At 48.7% G+C, this 14,668-nt stretch overlaps 1 protein-coding gene across 6 annotated transcripts in view; it reads right to left on the minus strand.

The window, feature by feature from the left end:
• The window catches only part of CD2H10orf71 (chromosome D2 C10orf71 homolog), a 28,767-nt gene extending 25,302 nt beyond the window's left edge, over nt 1-3,465 (minus strand). For 3 of the 6 annotated variants that reach the window (XM_030334960.2, XM_030334965.2, XM_032595208.1), the window contains exon 1: nt 1,067-1,320. The gene's annotated coding sequence lies outside the window, so the exon portion shown is untranslated. Of the gene's footprint in view, nt 1-1,066; nt 1,321-3,402 lie in introns of those variants that run through there. The other 3 variants (XM_030334962.1, XM_030334961.1, XM_030334963.1) reach the window with 3 other exon arrangements.
• Nucleotides 3,466-14,668: the final 11,203 nt, after the last annotated feature.

Consider the following 14,668-nt stretch of genomic DNA (forward strand, 5'->3'; position numbering starts at 1 on the left):
AGGATTCTTATACTTATAGTCTTTAAAACTATTACTTCAAATAGAGTTCATTATAATTGGGTTAGATGCATTGAGAGAAATGGCCTATAATTTAGTTTCAAAAAATAACTTGTATTTACTAGAGGAGTTTTAGGTTAACAGCAAAACTGAGCAATTTAGTGAAAGGTATAGAGATTTCTCATATATTCCGTGCCTGCCTCCAACCCCCACCCCCCCATATACATGGCCTCATCCATGATCAACATCCATGGAGGGGTTTATAATCCTAAATAATAATTTAAAAAAATTTTTTAATGTTTATTTATTCTTGAGAGAGACACAGACAGAGACAGAGTGTGAGTGGGGGAGGGTCAGAGAGAGAGGAAGACACAGAATCTGAAGCAGCCTCCAGATTTGGAGCTGAGCTGTCAGCGCAGAGCCCGACGTGGGGCTCGAACTCACAAACCGTGAGATCATGACCTGAGCTGAAGTCGAACGCTTAACCGACTGAGCCACCTAGGCGCCCCTAATTAATAATTTTTGAAGGCTGTCTAGTTTTCCACACAGATTCAGTATTTACTCTCCTCAGCGATCAATTCTTCTTCCGGAGAAAAGAGAGAGATGACTTTAAACATGGCCAAGCGTGAGTCTGGTCGAGGACCCCCAGGGTGTGGGAGAACACTGTGGGGGTTTCCACGTTCGGGAGACACATACTCTCAGAGTCCACGGGCCAGAAACATCCCAGTGCACACTCGTCCTGGCAACGCACGACCTGGGTTCATCCACAGGCTTGTGCCTGCTCAACCCTGCGAGAGCAAAGTGCCCAGACACACGCACGTAAGGATGAAGTCACACACATCCATCTGCACCCTGAACGGTGTACCCCTCATGGTCCACATGGAAATCCAGCACCCCGCTGAGAACCTCAGCCCCCAGCGTGCCCTTCCCACTCACACCGCCCTGCCCGGCTCCCGGACACAGAGCTCCAGCCCCGACGGTGCCGGTGGCCCAGAGCAAATGTCCCTGCTGCGGGGAGCGTGAGCCTCCCTGCCCACGCCGAGAAACCAGACAAGTGTCTGCGCCCTACCTTCCGCTCTCCGCGTGTCCCAGCTGCTTGCTCTCCGGCCTCCCCAGGAATGGGGGACAACCCTGACTCTTCCAGCAGCCCGGCTCTGCCCGGCAGCCGGAACTTCTTCCCTCTTTCGCTGGCTGCCCAAAGACGAGAGGGCCACGGATGCAAGACCCAGACCTCTTATCTTTTTCACAAACCTGCCCACCTGAGGAAAATCAGTGGCCAGAAGTTGTCCAGCCACTGGAAGTTCATGAAGTGTGCCTACATAGAGACCCAGTCGGGGGAAACCAAATGGTGTTCTTGGTGGGGAAGGAGGCAAACAGTCCGCACAGCAACACCCGCGTGGTGTCAGGTAACAGTCAGATTAAACAAACAGCCTCACCAGCTATTTTTACATCCAGATCGGCCACTGGTAATAGATAACTTGGGGAGTGAGAAATTGCTTGCCGCTGAGCTGGACCCTAACCATGATTCCAACTTCAATCCAGAATGATTTCTAAAGCTATTTCAGCACCCAGGTTCAAATACAAAGATCCCAGGGTGCGAAGGAAAACATTTGTCTAGGGAAACGTTAAAAACACGATAGTGTGAGCCTTGGAGCCAGCGCCCGGAGGCCTGCTGATGTCCCGGGGGCAGAAATAGCCCGTTTCATCATCGCCTCGGAGGACCGCAGCCTGCATTCCTCGAGTAAGGAGCCGCGCTCTGCTGTGCTTTTGGAGCAAAATAACACGCCCAGCTGCAGGCTGGGGGACAGCCAGGCTGGGATTTCAGGGTGAGAGTTTCAGAAGGATGGGAAATAATCAGGGAAGAGGCAAGGTAAGTGCCCACTTGGTGAGCCTGGCCGGGGCAGGCCTCGTGGCATGTAGGGTCCAAGTGCTGGTGGATGGGTCTCGTTCTGCAGCTGAGAGCTCCCCTTCTCCGTCTCTGGGAGCGGCTGGCCCAATGGCCACTTTCAGTCTTGGCCCGGGGTTCCCTGCTCTCCAAACCGCCTGCAGACCCCCAGACATCTTCCAACTCCTTTGCCTTTGTTCATGCTGTTCCAACACTTGGGAGCTCTCCCCTTCCCTTACCCTCCCCAAGTTGGCCCTGTGACAGTCTGCTCACTGTTAGGATTTAAAGCAAGAGCTCTTGTCTTTTTTTTCAAGAGCGTTTTTTCGTGCTCCCCTGCCCATGGACTAGGAAACCCCAGGGGCTGGTCCCCACCAGGTGCCCCACTATTTGAGGTGCTCAAAGCCCCCGAAAGTCTGCACCACACTGTATCTCTGTATCTATTTGTGGACTGCCTCCCGTCCACTCCGCCCCTGTGGGCTCTTCACAGCCAGCAACCTCTGTCCCAGCCCTAACTCAGGGCCTGGCACCACCTCCAGCCTTGAATCTGTGGCCAGGGTCACAGGGACCTGGGTCTGTGAACGTCAGTTGGAACCAAGTCCGAAAGACTTGGTTGCCCTGCAGGTGGAGGGGTCTGACCACTAACAGCAGGGTTATCCAGCCCCCTTTCCTCCCCAGAGCCTTAAAACTTACTTGCCTTTTGCCCTGGGGACTTAGGACCCGACTGCAGGGACACCTGCTCACTGATCAGTATTCAGAGATGGCTTAAGGGAGACTCAAAGCGAGCCCCTTGATTTTACCCGCCCCACCCGCCTCCCCTGCTTGCCAAAACCAACACTAGCCAACCTGGCCAATGAAAAGAATCAACTTGAAATGTGAGCCAGCATTAAAACCAAAGCAAAGCAAACGAAACAACACAGCACAGCACAACACAAGAGACTCAGAGCCCTGACCCCTTGTATTTCCCAGCTATTTGACACCAACCAAATCCCTTAACCTCTCTGTGCCTCAGTTTATTCATCTTTAAGATGGACAGACTGCCTATGTTCTGTTGGGTTGAAGATCAAATCAATTTGTGTACATGTATACGCTTGTATACGGCAAAGCTTCTCAAATGTTAATCATTTTTTGGGACGATTTTGTCATGCCTTCAACCACCCGTACCATCACTTACTTGTTATATTTTTGTAAAGAGAATTCAAATCGACTTTAAAAAAAACAAACAAACAAACAAACAAACCAGAGCTTTGTGGTGAATAACAATACCTGTAAAATCATGGGTTTGACGTTCTAGTTCCTTTTTTTCCCCTATTACACATTCAAGCACGATTCACAGCCAGTTTGCACGCTATGTGTGTATGACCCAGATCATTTTGTTCCAGATTTTAGGGAAGCCTGCATCACGAAATCTCGTTTTATGGGGGAGTTTGCTTTGGGGTGTGAGTAACAGGAGGCAAAGCAGGGCCCTGGTCTTCCTAACCCGCTTTCCTCCCGCTTCTCAGCATGTTTCTTCCCCAGCTTACTTTTAATTCTTCCCAGGTGGACAGCATGACCGCATGCCTGGTTTGGAGTCTTAGAAGCGGTGAGGTTTGCAGTGTGGCAGGACCTGGCGGTGTTTGCTTCAAGTGGCTGCCTGAGAAAAGAAAGACATGAGGGTGACCCAGGGAACTTTCAGGGGGCAGGACAGTGGCTGGCAGCTTTGTTAGCGTCAGCAGGAGGGGTCAGGAGAGAACAATAAAACACAGTTGACCTGGCAAGAGACCGGGCTGGGAGCAGAAACCCTCAGAGCTTGGCTGGGGGCCCCATCCGGCTAGCCTGACCACAGCTGACCGCTGTAGAATCCCATTTCTCCCAGAATGGGCCCTACCTGCCCTGGGCCATGGATTCCACATCTGGTTCGGGTCATGGTGGGCACACCGGCGTGGACCACCTCAGCCCAGAGCACAGCCAGAGAACTCGGCCCAAACTCTGGACCAGGAGCTCGAGGTGAGCTGGCATCTTCCCAGGGGACGGGCCCAGGCAAAAGTAACCACTCTCTTCCAGTCCAGGAGCCGTGAGCTGCGTGGAAAGAATGTGAATGAAGACACAATTCTAAATGTAGAACCTCGGACGCTATGTGAGCTGGCTCCCTAATCAGCCAGAAAAACAAGGCCTGCATGTACATTCTGCAAGAGCATAAATAAAGCTGTCCTCAGGCGGCGTGCTACGGCATCCCATCCTTGCGGTGACGTCGTTGGCCCCCACTCTCAGCAGAACCTCTGGGACATTGTGGGAGGTGCCCAGCTGCCTGACTGCATGGATGAAAATGGCCTTGCTCTTGCCTGGACACACGCGATGCTTACTGACCTAACCCTGCAGCAAAATGACTCTGGTCTGCCTCTGTGTTATTCAGAAATGTTCAAAAGCTGCTAATGAGGACAGTGCAGAATTTCTGGTTCTGGGTGTTTGAAGTCACATCCCTGCAAACGGCATGAGGCAACTCCCTCATTTCTTCCACCATTGTGGTTATACTGGACCGCTTGTCAGGAGGTTTTCTTCACTAGTGCTCAGCCTTCTTCTTCTTCTTCTTTTTTTTTTTTTTTTTTTTTGATTTTTTAACGTTTATTTATTTTTGAGACAGAGAGAGACAGAGGGTGAGCAGGGGAAGGGCAGAGAGAGAGAGGGAGACACAGAATCCCAAGCAGGCTCCAGGCTCTGAGCTGTCAGCACAGAACCCGACACGGGGCTTGAACTCACGAACCGCGAGATCATGACCTGAGCCGAAGTCGGATGCTGAACCGACGGACCCACCCAGGTGCCTCTTCTCAGCCTTCTTTAGGAGTTGTTCGAATAAACTTCTTCAGAAGGGTGGAGCATTTCCTGGGCTTAATGATAACAACAAGATAATAATGTTAGATAACACTTATAAAACCTTTACTCTGTGCCCTGCACTGTTTTGAGTCTTCACCCAATTGAACCTATACACTGTATACTCTGTCTCCGGGCCCGGCACCATTTTGTTCGATCCCCACGGACTGCTACCTGCCAGGGAGCTAAGCAAAGACACGATGAGGAAACAAGTATTTCCTGAGCACGCATAATGTGCCAGGCACTGCCTGTGCGTTCTTTCACTAAATCCTCACGCTCTCTTAGTGTGATGTCTGTTCATACTCGCTCTTTACAGATGGGCAAACTGAGGCTTGCAGAGATCCTGGATGTCGTTCAGCTAACATTGGCACTGAGGTTGCAGATGAAGGTTTGTCTGTCCGCCTGTCCAGTCTGTATATCTCTGTTGCACCCGCCCCCCCCCCCAACCCCCAACACAAGCACTCTCCCAGCCCAAGTCCGGGGAACATGGCTTCCTTCCATCCACCTGTTTTCCTTGCTTCTCTCTGGTGAGAGAGCAAAGTCTGGCCAGGGCACCTCCTTAGCTACTGATTTGTTATGGGAACCGAGGGGATTCTGTGCCTCAGTGTTGGCACAGTGGAAGTATATCCTCAGGGCTGATGGCAGGATGGGTCGTCACTGTAAGGAGCATACTTCTGGAGCTCAGGCCCCACTGAGCTGCTCACCTGCTGAGGGGCCTGAGCACTCAGACCCCTCCTTTCGAATGGATTTTCTTACCGGGAACTCTGGCTTGGCTCCTTTGTGAAGGGTTGTTACTTGATAATGCATGTCTGGTGCCTAGCTCAGAGGGGTTGGATTTATCGAGGCGCGTGTTTGGGGGGACTCTGTTTACGGCCCACAGCTGGAAAACAGTCCACTGGCTAAGTTTTCGGGTACACCCCACCCTTCTCCCCCCCACTCCACCCCATCCGCTGCTCTCCTGGCCTAACCAGCCCGGTGCCAGGATGGTGGTATCATAGTCACCTGAGAGCCACCTGGGTTGGAGGGGCTCTCCTTAAGGCCTTCCCCTCGGAATTCTTTGCTTAAGAGTTTCTAGTGAAAGATTTCAATGTAAGAAATAGAACCTGTGCTGTGAAATGAAGTAAATCCAGTTTATGAAAATGCTACCAAACACCAACAAAATCATGGTGGCCTAGCTGAGAGGTCGGCCGCCAGTGCCTCTGGAGCCTATGTAAGTCACCTCTCCACACGGAAGGATCTGGCAGTCTAGAGTCAGGAGGAGTTGGGGGAGGTGTGCTCTCCTAACACATGGGTCCACAAACTTTTTTTGTAAAAGGCTAAAGTAAATGTTTTCAGCTCTGCAGAGGCCACATGGTTTTTGTCACAACCGCTGAGCTGGGCCATGGAAAGTGGTCAGAAATGATCTGTAGACAAATGGGTGTGAGTGTGTTCCAATAAAACTTTATTTATGGACACACAAATATGAACTGTATATCCTTTACACGTATCATAAAATATTCTTGTTTTGATTGTTTCATTTAAATAGGCAAAAGTCATTTTTAGCGTACGAGACTACACAAAACCACGGGCAGGACAGATTGGCTCACAGGTCCCACGTGCCCACCCCTGAGCCACTCTGTCTGCTTCAGCCACCACCAAGCCCATGTGGCTAATGAGCACTTGAAACCTGGCTAGTCCGAACTGAGACGTGCTGTAAGTGTGTAAATGCACCCTGGATTTCCAAAGCAATGCCAAAGAAAATAAAAAAAGTGTGAAAGGTCTCCTTTCTAATGCTCTGTGTTGAACGGTGTAGTGAATCTTGGGCTGATATGATGATACTTTGCATATTGTGGCTTTAATAAAATATTATTATTAAGATTGTTTTCACATGTTTCTTTTCACTCTTTTAATGTGGCTACTGGCAAATTTCAAAGGACACATGTGGCTCACGCCATACCTCTAGTGGGCGGTGCTGGGCCGCTTGTCTCCTGGCTGTGACCCTGCCCCTCACTGCCGCCTACATCCATGAGGCCAGTCTGTCCTGGGATCAAGGCTGATGTGCTCAAGGTGAAAATGTCTGAATTTCTCCATCGTCAGTTGCTCTGCCCTCAGAAGTTAAGCAAGAAATGTGTATTCATAGTTCACCAGTATTATTATTATTTGGTTCTGCCATTATCTGTAAAATATTGAACCTTAAGAAATAAAACTTTCTGCTGATGAAGAAAAATGGGGATAGTTGCCATTTTCCAAGCACCTACTGGATACTGGGTTAACTGTCCCATAGCCAGCATATATTTTAATTTTTACAATAACCCTTGGAAGTGGGGGGTGGGAATCATTCCTGTCTCCATTTCCAGATGCAGAACAAAGTCAAAGAGGTAAAAGTCCCTTGCCCCAAATTATGTCATTGATGGCAGAGCTGGTTTCAAAGTCTGGTCACCCTGTCTCCCCAGACTGAGTATTTTCCTGGTGCCATAATCACCAAAGTGTCTATAGAAGCAGGGCCTCCTGGAAGAATTGCTTCTCCTTACAGTATAGAGAGGTGGTGGATGGATCACACAGAGCAGCCGGGCTATGAGGGGAGAGGATCTCAAGGCAGGGCTGGGGTGCAAAGCCAAAGTACACTCTTTTGCTGCTCTGCACCCCCAGACATTGCCTGCTCTGTCTGCCAGCTGCAGCTGGGGAGGAAGGCCTTTGTTTCTTGGTTCCATACCCATCTCTGACCCAGAAGTAGTATGATTGTTCTGACGTCAGAGAGGGACCAATATAAGCACCTCTTCTCTCAGACTGGTTCTAGCCATACTGGCTCCTTGCTCCCCTTCATGTATGTAGCTCCATCCTGCCTCCGGGCCTTTGCACCTGCTGATCCTCTGCTAGAAGCACTCACTCTGTCCCTGATATTTACAAGGCTGCCTCCTTCTCCCCGTTCAAATGCCAGCTCAAGTGTCACTTGCTCAGACAGACCTTTCCTGACCATCCCATCTAAAGACTCTCACTCTTAGCCTCAGTCAGCCTCCATCACACCACTTTGTTTATATCCTTCATGGCATTAATCCCTAACAGGACCACCTCCTTCTTTGGTCATGGATTTACGTTCTGTCTAATGCAAGCTCCAGGAGGACTTTTACTCTGTCTGCCTTCTCCTCCCCTGCTCCTAACCTGTGCTAGTGGATGAATGGGAGGGCAGTGAAGGGAAGGGGGCCCATTACTACCTTGTGTCTCTCCCCACCAGTAAGAACTCAGAGTGTTGACCTGATGTTGGAGCAGTGGTTCTCAAGTCAGCTGGCAGGCTGGTGAAAGCACAGATTGCCCCGCCCTCCCTCTGAGTGTGTATTTCTAGCAAGTTCCCAGGTGGTGCTTATCCTGCTTGTCCAAGGACCATCCTTGGGGAAGAAGGAGCTGCTGCTGGACAACAAGGCCCCTTCCTCACTGTTGCTCCTGGTGATTTTCCAGAAGCTGCTGCTTCTGAGTGGCTTCCCACTCAAGGTGAAGCTTTATCCTCACTGCATCCCCGGGGTAGAGTGACAGGTAAGAGAGTTGAGACACGAGTTAAATAAGTAGGAGATGAATTGAATTCAGGGGTTCCGGCACTCAGCCTAGGTGGGCTCCCACCCACCTTGCCGCCTCTCTGGAGGCCTTTGGAGGTGAGTCCTGGGTGCCAGGTAGATCCAGCCACCTATTTCCCCTTGTAATCTTTGTGATTCTTGGCGGCACTTGGCAGAACTTGGGGAGGCACAGCCAGGAGAGTCTGTGGAGCTGCGTGGCTAAGATTGTAGATTCTGGCCTCAGAGATAGGCAGGTTCCATTCCCAGATCTACCAACACCCGCCATGTGCCCTTTGGCCTGTGATTTGACTTCTCCAAACCCCAGTCTGGTCATTGCAAATAGTTAACAAGAGGATACGAGAGCCGGGCGCTGGTAACTGCTCACGGATAGTACAACAGGCTGATGCCGCTCTCGTGGCGTCATTCTGATCCCCTTGGCTAGATCGGGTCAGGCAGGAGAGGAACAGCAGCTCGGCACCTGTCGAGAAACCTGGGAGCCTGGGTGAGGAGGTGGTGAGTGGAGGACCAAGAGCTGGGCTACACCTCGCAGTGGAGTACTGTGCAGTTGTGGGAAAGAACCAGGGCACCTCTCCATCGTTCCCAGGGCAAGGGGAAGACTCACGGGATCGTACGCTATCCATTTATTCAAAAAGAAGAGCATACAAATGTGTGGGTATTTATATGTGTTTGCTTATATTAAAGGAAAGCAATAGGAGAAATAAGAACCCAGAAAAGTTACTTGCAGGGAAAGGAAGGCACAGGTGGTTGGGAATGGGAGGAGGAGCTGGGCTTCTCTGAGTCTAACCTTGTTTGGTAGATTTAATGCGGGGCCATGTAAGTGCCTGACAGATTATAAGGCTAGATCAGTCCAAACACTTAAAAAAAAAGGCAGTCCCTAAAAATTAGAGCAAAGTGAAACAAATGAACTTAATGTGTAGGTGTGGCAAGATTTCACAGAGGGGAATTATTTCAAGTGACTTTAAAATACGCTGATTTGACTTAGCATCCATAATCAGGATACAGACTAACACCAAATTGACTGTGAAGTAAAATCTTAAACTGTTCTCAAAAATATAGGTAGATTGATCTGGAAAAAGCAAATTAGTAAGTATGTTAATGTCGTTAGAAAGCCAAGTTGTTTTAGAGAAAACAGATGCAAATATAAAATCGAAATGGCCAGTAAGACCCAGTACTTGTATATTTGAATGTCAACATGAAGAGAGCGTGTAACTATCAAGAACTATATAGAAATTATAAAGAGACCAAATGTGAAATCAATATAAAGGGAAAGTATATCAAACTTTGTCTTAAAAAAGAAAAGTATTTCCTAATAAAAAGGCAGTACCATAGTAGCTAGAATAATGGCAATGAGTCTCCTTGGCACCAAGATTTTTGTCTCTAAACATGATTTCTCATTAAAAAGAACAAGCATTCTCTGAGCTGAGGCAGAAAACGTAGGAGAAAGAGTATGAAATTCCTTGTCATACCGAAAAGCAGGCAGGCTAAGAAACCCCCCTGGGAGGATATCAAAAGAACACAGCGCCAACTTGAATTGGTTCCCACCAGTGAAAAGTGGCACAGTGTGTTTATCGGTAAGAATGAAAGCCACTATGTGCTGAAACATACCGAATTTGCTTGAACCCAGGAGCTATAATCATACTGAAAAAAACAAAACAAAACAAAACAAAAAAAACTCAAGCCACCTTCCGTGGTCCCCTGGGCAGGTGTAGGGGGTGGCTTTCTTCTTTTGAAAAGTGGAGCAGGGTTGAGTACCTCACCTGACTTTCCTGTATGAGCTGTACAAAATAGTTCAAGGACCCAAAGGATGGATGAAGGAAAGTTTCTCTAATAAGGAGGGAAGGGTAGAACTAAATATTATCATTTTCAAACCCCTGGCAGAATAGTAGGTCAAGATGACAATCCTCCATGGGGCCCCCAAAGAAAATACATATTGCTCATAAAGTATTCTTGCCAAAAAAACCCCAAGCCTAAATCCGAACAAGTCTCTAACTCTGGATTTAACTACCAGATTAAAGGAATACCGGGGACAGAGAAAATCATTAAATGACACCGTGAGGAAGCACAGAGAAAAATCTAGGGTATAGAAAACTCTACAGGGCAAGTGACCAATTTCTTTTACACCTAAACCATTGAAATCGAGGCAAGTAGAATCACTTGATTAAAGGACACTAAAAAGACACACCAATTAAATGCCACATTTAGACTCATTTGGGATTCTGATTCCAACAAATACAGCAAACATTCATAAAACTTGAAAATTTTGAGCGTTGCCTGGGTATTTGATGGTATTCAGGGATTGCAGTAATGTTTTAGGCATGATCATGGTATGTTAAAGAACGAAGCTTTATTATTTAGCAAGACCTGCACTAATATTTATGAATGAAATGAGATGGTATCTGGGACTTACTTCTAAGTAATGCAGTATATGGGGTCATGGGTCGGAGTACGTGAAACATGATTTTTGGCGTTGGGCATTTGCTATACTATCTTTTGAACTTTTGTATACATTTGGAAAGTCCCGTAATTAAAAAAAGAAACAGAAAATTCTCTGGGGCAGGGAGGAGAGGAAGAGTGGAAAGAGAGGGTCAGAGTGAGCTGGGGGGGAGGTGGGAGCTCCGGGGAAGGAGAGAGACGCTGCAGGGAAGTCAGAGAAATCGGCAGTCAGGAGGCTCTGTGGGAGCCAGGGTGAGATCTGAGACTGTCCCTGGGGCCACGTGGCACAGGAGGTGGCACCTGGGTCTGCCTGGCCCATCCCATAGACTCCAGTCTGTCTGGTAACCTCACTTAGGGTTATTTGATATAAAGTAGCTTCAAGAAGGCCAACATCTCTACAAATGTTGGCAGGTGTACAAAACATCAGAAACAATTAAATGTTCACTTTTAGAGTTTGGTTGGCTCAGCCTATGCTTAAAAATTGAAGGCTTAAAATAGAAGAAAATATTTATGGTAGTTTGTTAAGTAACCAAGTAAAAATGTGTATGTTCAAGGAAAGAAAAAAAAAAAAACCCTGTAAAAAGGTAGCTATGTAAAAAAAGTTCCCCAGTAATGTATCACTAAGCATTAGGTATAAAAGATACCTAAAACCAACAGATGCTGTTTCATAAGTGGAATATGTGTGTGTTGATTTTTTCTTTTTAAAAATCACGCTAATGCATTTTTCACTGAGATGATTTGCAGCAGGGTGAAGAAAACCTGTTCCTACTTTTGACAAGAGATCATAGTTGGACCAACTTGTAGGAAACTTGAGTCCAGAGTTTTAGTGGGGCACCTTCAGTTCCCCCACCCCACTAGCCTTGCTGGAGCCACCTTCCCCTGGCAAAGGTGAGTGGCTAATTTCACCCATGATGTTAACACCCCTGGAATGGCTATATGGGATGGTGGGGCTAAAAATACCCCGGTGCAGGAGGAGTTTCTCTAGAAAGCCCGTAGCTGTCTACTTTCTCCCAAGGGCTGGGGAGGTCACTCCCCTGCGGGCGGTGCTGTGATGTGATGACCGTGTCTGGGGCAGATACTGTTTCCTGGACGCTTGCATATCCCAAAGTCCCCAAGGCATTGCCTTTGCTGCAGAGGGTCCCAGGAAGGAGGTGGGGGGTGCTCACAACCACAGATGGGCTGCCCAGCTCATATACTTTTAATCTAGTTTCCTGTTGGGGGGGAAAGAGGACACCAAGACTTCATTCAGGCACCTCAGCTCCACCAGAGGAGGTTCATTTGCATTCTCCTGTCCAGTTTTAGGGCACAGAGAAGGAAGAGGACAGCCACAGTGGGACAGGGACTGACTCAAGCAACTTGCAAGGTGGGGACAGGGTCAATCTGTGCACTCTCAGACGACTGGCTTTGCAGGTTACCGTTTCCCCTCCAGCTTCCCTAACTGGGACATTTTGATCCCAAATCCCCAAGACAAGTTTCCAGAAGCTTCCCGAGGCTTCCAGAGGCGAGACTTCAGGGAACTCTCTCACAGCTTCCCGGCATCCACTAGTCACCATTCTGTTGGCACCAGTGGGGCTGTCTGGTCTGCAGAATGCTCCCCCATCACTTTATGGGATGCTGGTTCTTAGTGCAGCCCTTTGAGGAAGGCTCTGCCACCTTGTGACCCTTCACTTTCCAGCAGAGGGAGGAGGGTCTTAGGGATTTATGGAAGTCACATGACTGATAGAGCAGATAACAGAGGTAGTACAGACCTCAGGTGCTCAACAATTAAGGTGGGTGATTTCTGGCTCTTTCCTGACCTTCGTGGAGCGACCAGCATATACCTTTGCTTGCACATCCCTGGCTCTTAGCTCTAAGCCCCAGATTCGCCTAGAGTGGCCCATGGCCGGATGTGGCCCAGAAGCCTGCGGGAGGGTTTTGTTCTAACAGAATCTGGATCGGTTAGTGGCTTTTAAAGACCAGGAGATTTTTGTGGCAAGAGCAGCATTTCTGGTTCTTTTTAATGGAAGATTGGGCACCACTGGGTAGCATTCATGCGTGGGAGGAGGTGCTGGGGCTGAGGCTGCCCCTTCAGATAAGGCACACACCCTCCTACCATCCATCAGGTAACTTCGCTCCTTTACCTAACCTGTCAGGATGAAGATTTTGGTGTTTGCAATTGCTTTCTAAGCAGGGGATGGTTTAGACAGTGTTGGAGAGGGATGGCTGATCGCAGCAGAGCTAGCCTGTCTCAATGTGTCCCCTAAAACCAGGGCCCCGAACCCCCAGCTCCGCCACCCTCTTTGCTGCTGGACACCGTCGAATACTTGCAGAACCGGGAGCCATGTTGTGTTGAATTAAACCTTGACTAGGACATAAACCAGGACGTGTCCTACTGGCATTAATACTAAATAAGGCTTATCTTCAGAAGCATTTACCTGCTGTGAGCAGATATGTCTTCATGAAATATGAAATCCACCCAAATTTATTAAAACCGCCTGCGAAGTGGTGGGAACTCAAACTGAGCAGCGCTCCGTGAGAGCCTCATTATTATTATGACATTATTTATTTATATCCCACCCTAAGACAGACATGATGTAATCCAGTAATTAAGATTGTTATGATTGAATATTTATTAAGCACCTACAATAAGCCAGTCACTGATCCACATAAAATGAGTCTTTACCCTCAAGAGCTCCCATCTCGCTGCCACGGGGAGCTCAGTGCCTCTCATAGGGGAGCAGGCGGGTAGTTTAATGGATTTTGTCTTCTCTGAGCAAGCCTGAGAAATGACACTGATCAGAAATTGGACTCAGTTTAGTCTTGCTGTTCATTCCGAATGAAATGAAAACAATCCATCGCTGGCTTAGAGAAGAGAGAGTTGTGCAGAGGCGCTGTCCCTCCGAAATGTCTCGGATGGGTAGTGAGGCCTCCCAGCACCCCACGGTGGGTGGGCAGGGCCTCCTCTGTCTCTCCCGCCGACCTCCACCCAGGCCAAGAGGCATGAGCAGCTTGGGCTGCTTTTTAAACTCATTCCCAGGCCCAGATCAGGTGGCATTTTTGTGCTTCTCATAAAATTAGCCCTGCTCTGGGGTGCCTAGGTGGCTCAGTTGGTTGGGCGTCCGACTTCGGTTCAGGTCATGATCTCATGGTCCGTGGGTTCGAGCCCCGTGTCAGAGCCTGGAGACTTCTTCAGCTCAGGGCCTGGAGACTTCTTCAGATTCCGTGTCTCCCTCTCTCTCTGAGGAGCCTCCCTGGCTCACACTCTGTCTCTCTGTCTCTCTCTCTCAAAAATAAATGAACACTTAAAAAAATTAAAAAAAAAAATTAGCCCTGCTCTGACACGTCATAAGACGACATTTGCTGGGTCCCTCCTGTGTGCTGGGGGATGGGCACCAGATACAGCCTGAGGCCTCCTGGAAGCCTTGTCCCCAGACAAGGCTCCACAGGGAACTTTCTCCATCTGTTTCCCTTCAATCGTTCCACTGCAGCCTGTGAGAGCTTCCATGGCTCTCCTCTCTCCGGTTCTCCCTTACTTGTCCTCTTCCTTCGTGCCCCTCCCTGGCCCACTTCTCCCCAAAAGGACCTGCTGGGCCGTGAGCTCACCAAGGTAGAGACCGTGCTCTGGGTACCTCCTGCCCCGGTGCCTGGCAATTTGTTTGTACAGTGAAAGAGTAAACGAATGAATGAAAGCATCGGGGGTGAGTGAGCAAAACACAATCATATAAACATGTGCCCAGCATTGATATATGACCTGCTGAGACTTTCTTCACTTACAATTTTTCCCTTGCAGGTTGTTTCTGTGTTTGGGAAGAGGATGGAATGTCTCCTGGATTCTCTAGTGCCTTTGGTAGGAGCTGTTTTGAAAACTGACACATGCATGCCACGCTTGCCTTAGCATTAGTCCTGACTTCGGCACGTGGTTCAAATAAAATCCACCTTATCGTGGAGGAGACCCTAGTCATCTCCATAAAGAGCAGGTTTTTTT

Source organism: Lynx canadensis, chromosome D2, assembly GCF_007474595.2.
Source record: "Lynx canadensis isolate LIC74 chromosome D2, mLynCan4.pri.v2, whole genome shotgun sequence".
NCBI classification, from domain to species: Eukaryota; Metazoa; Chordata; class Mammalia; order Carnivora; family Felidae; genus Lynx; species Lynx canadensis.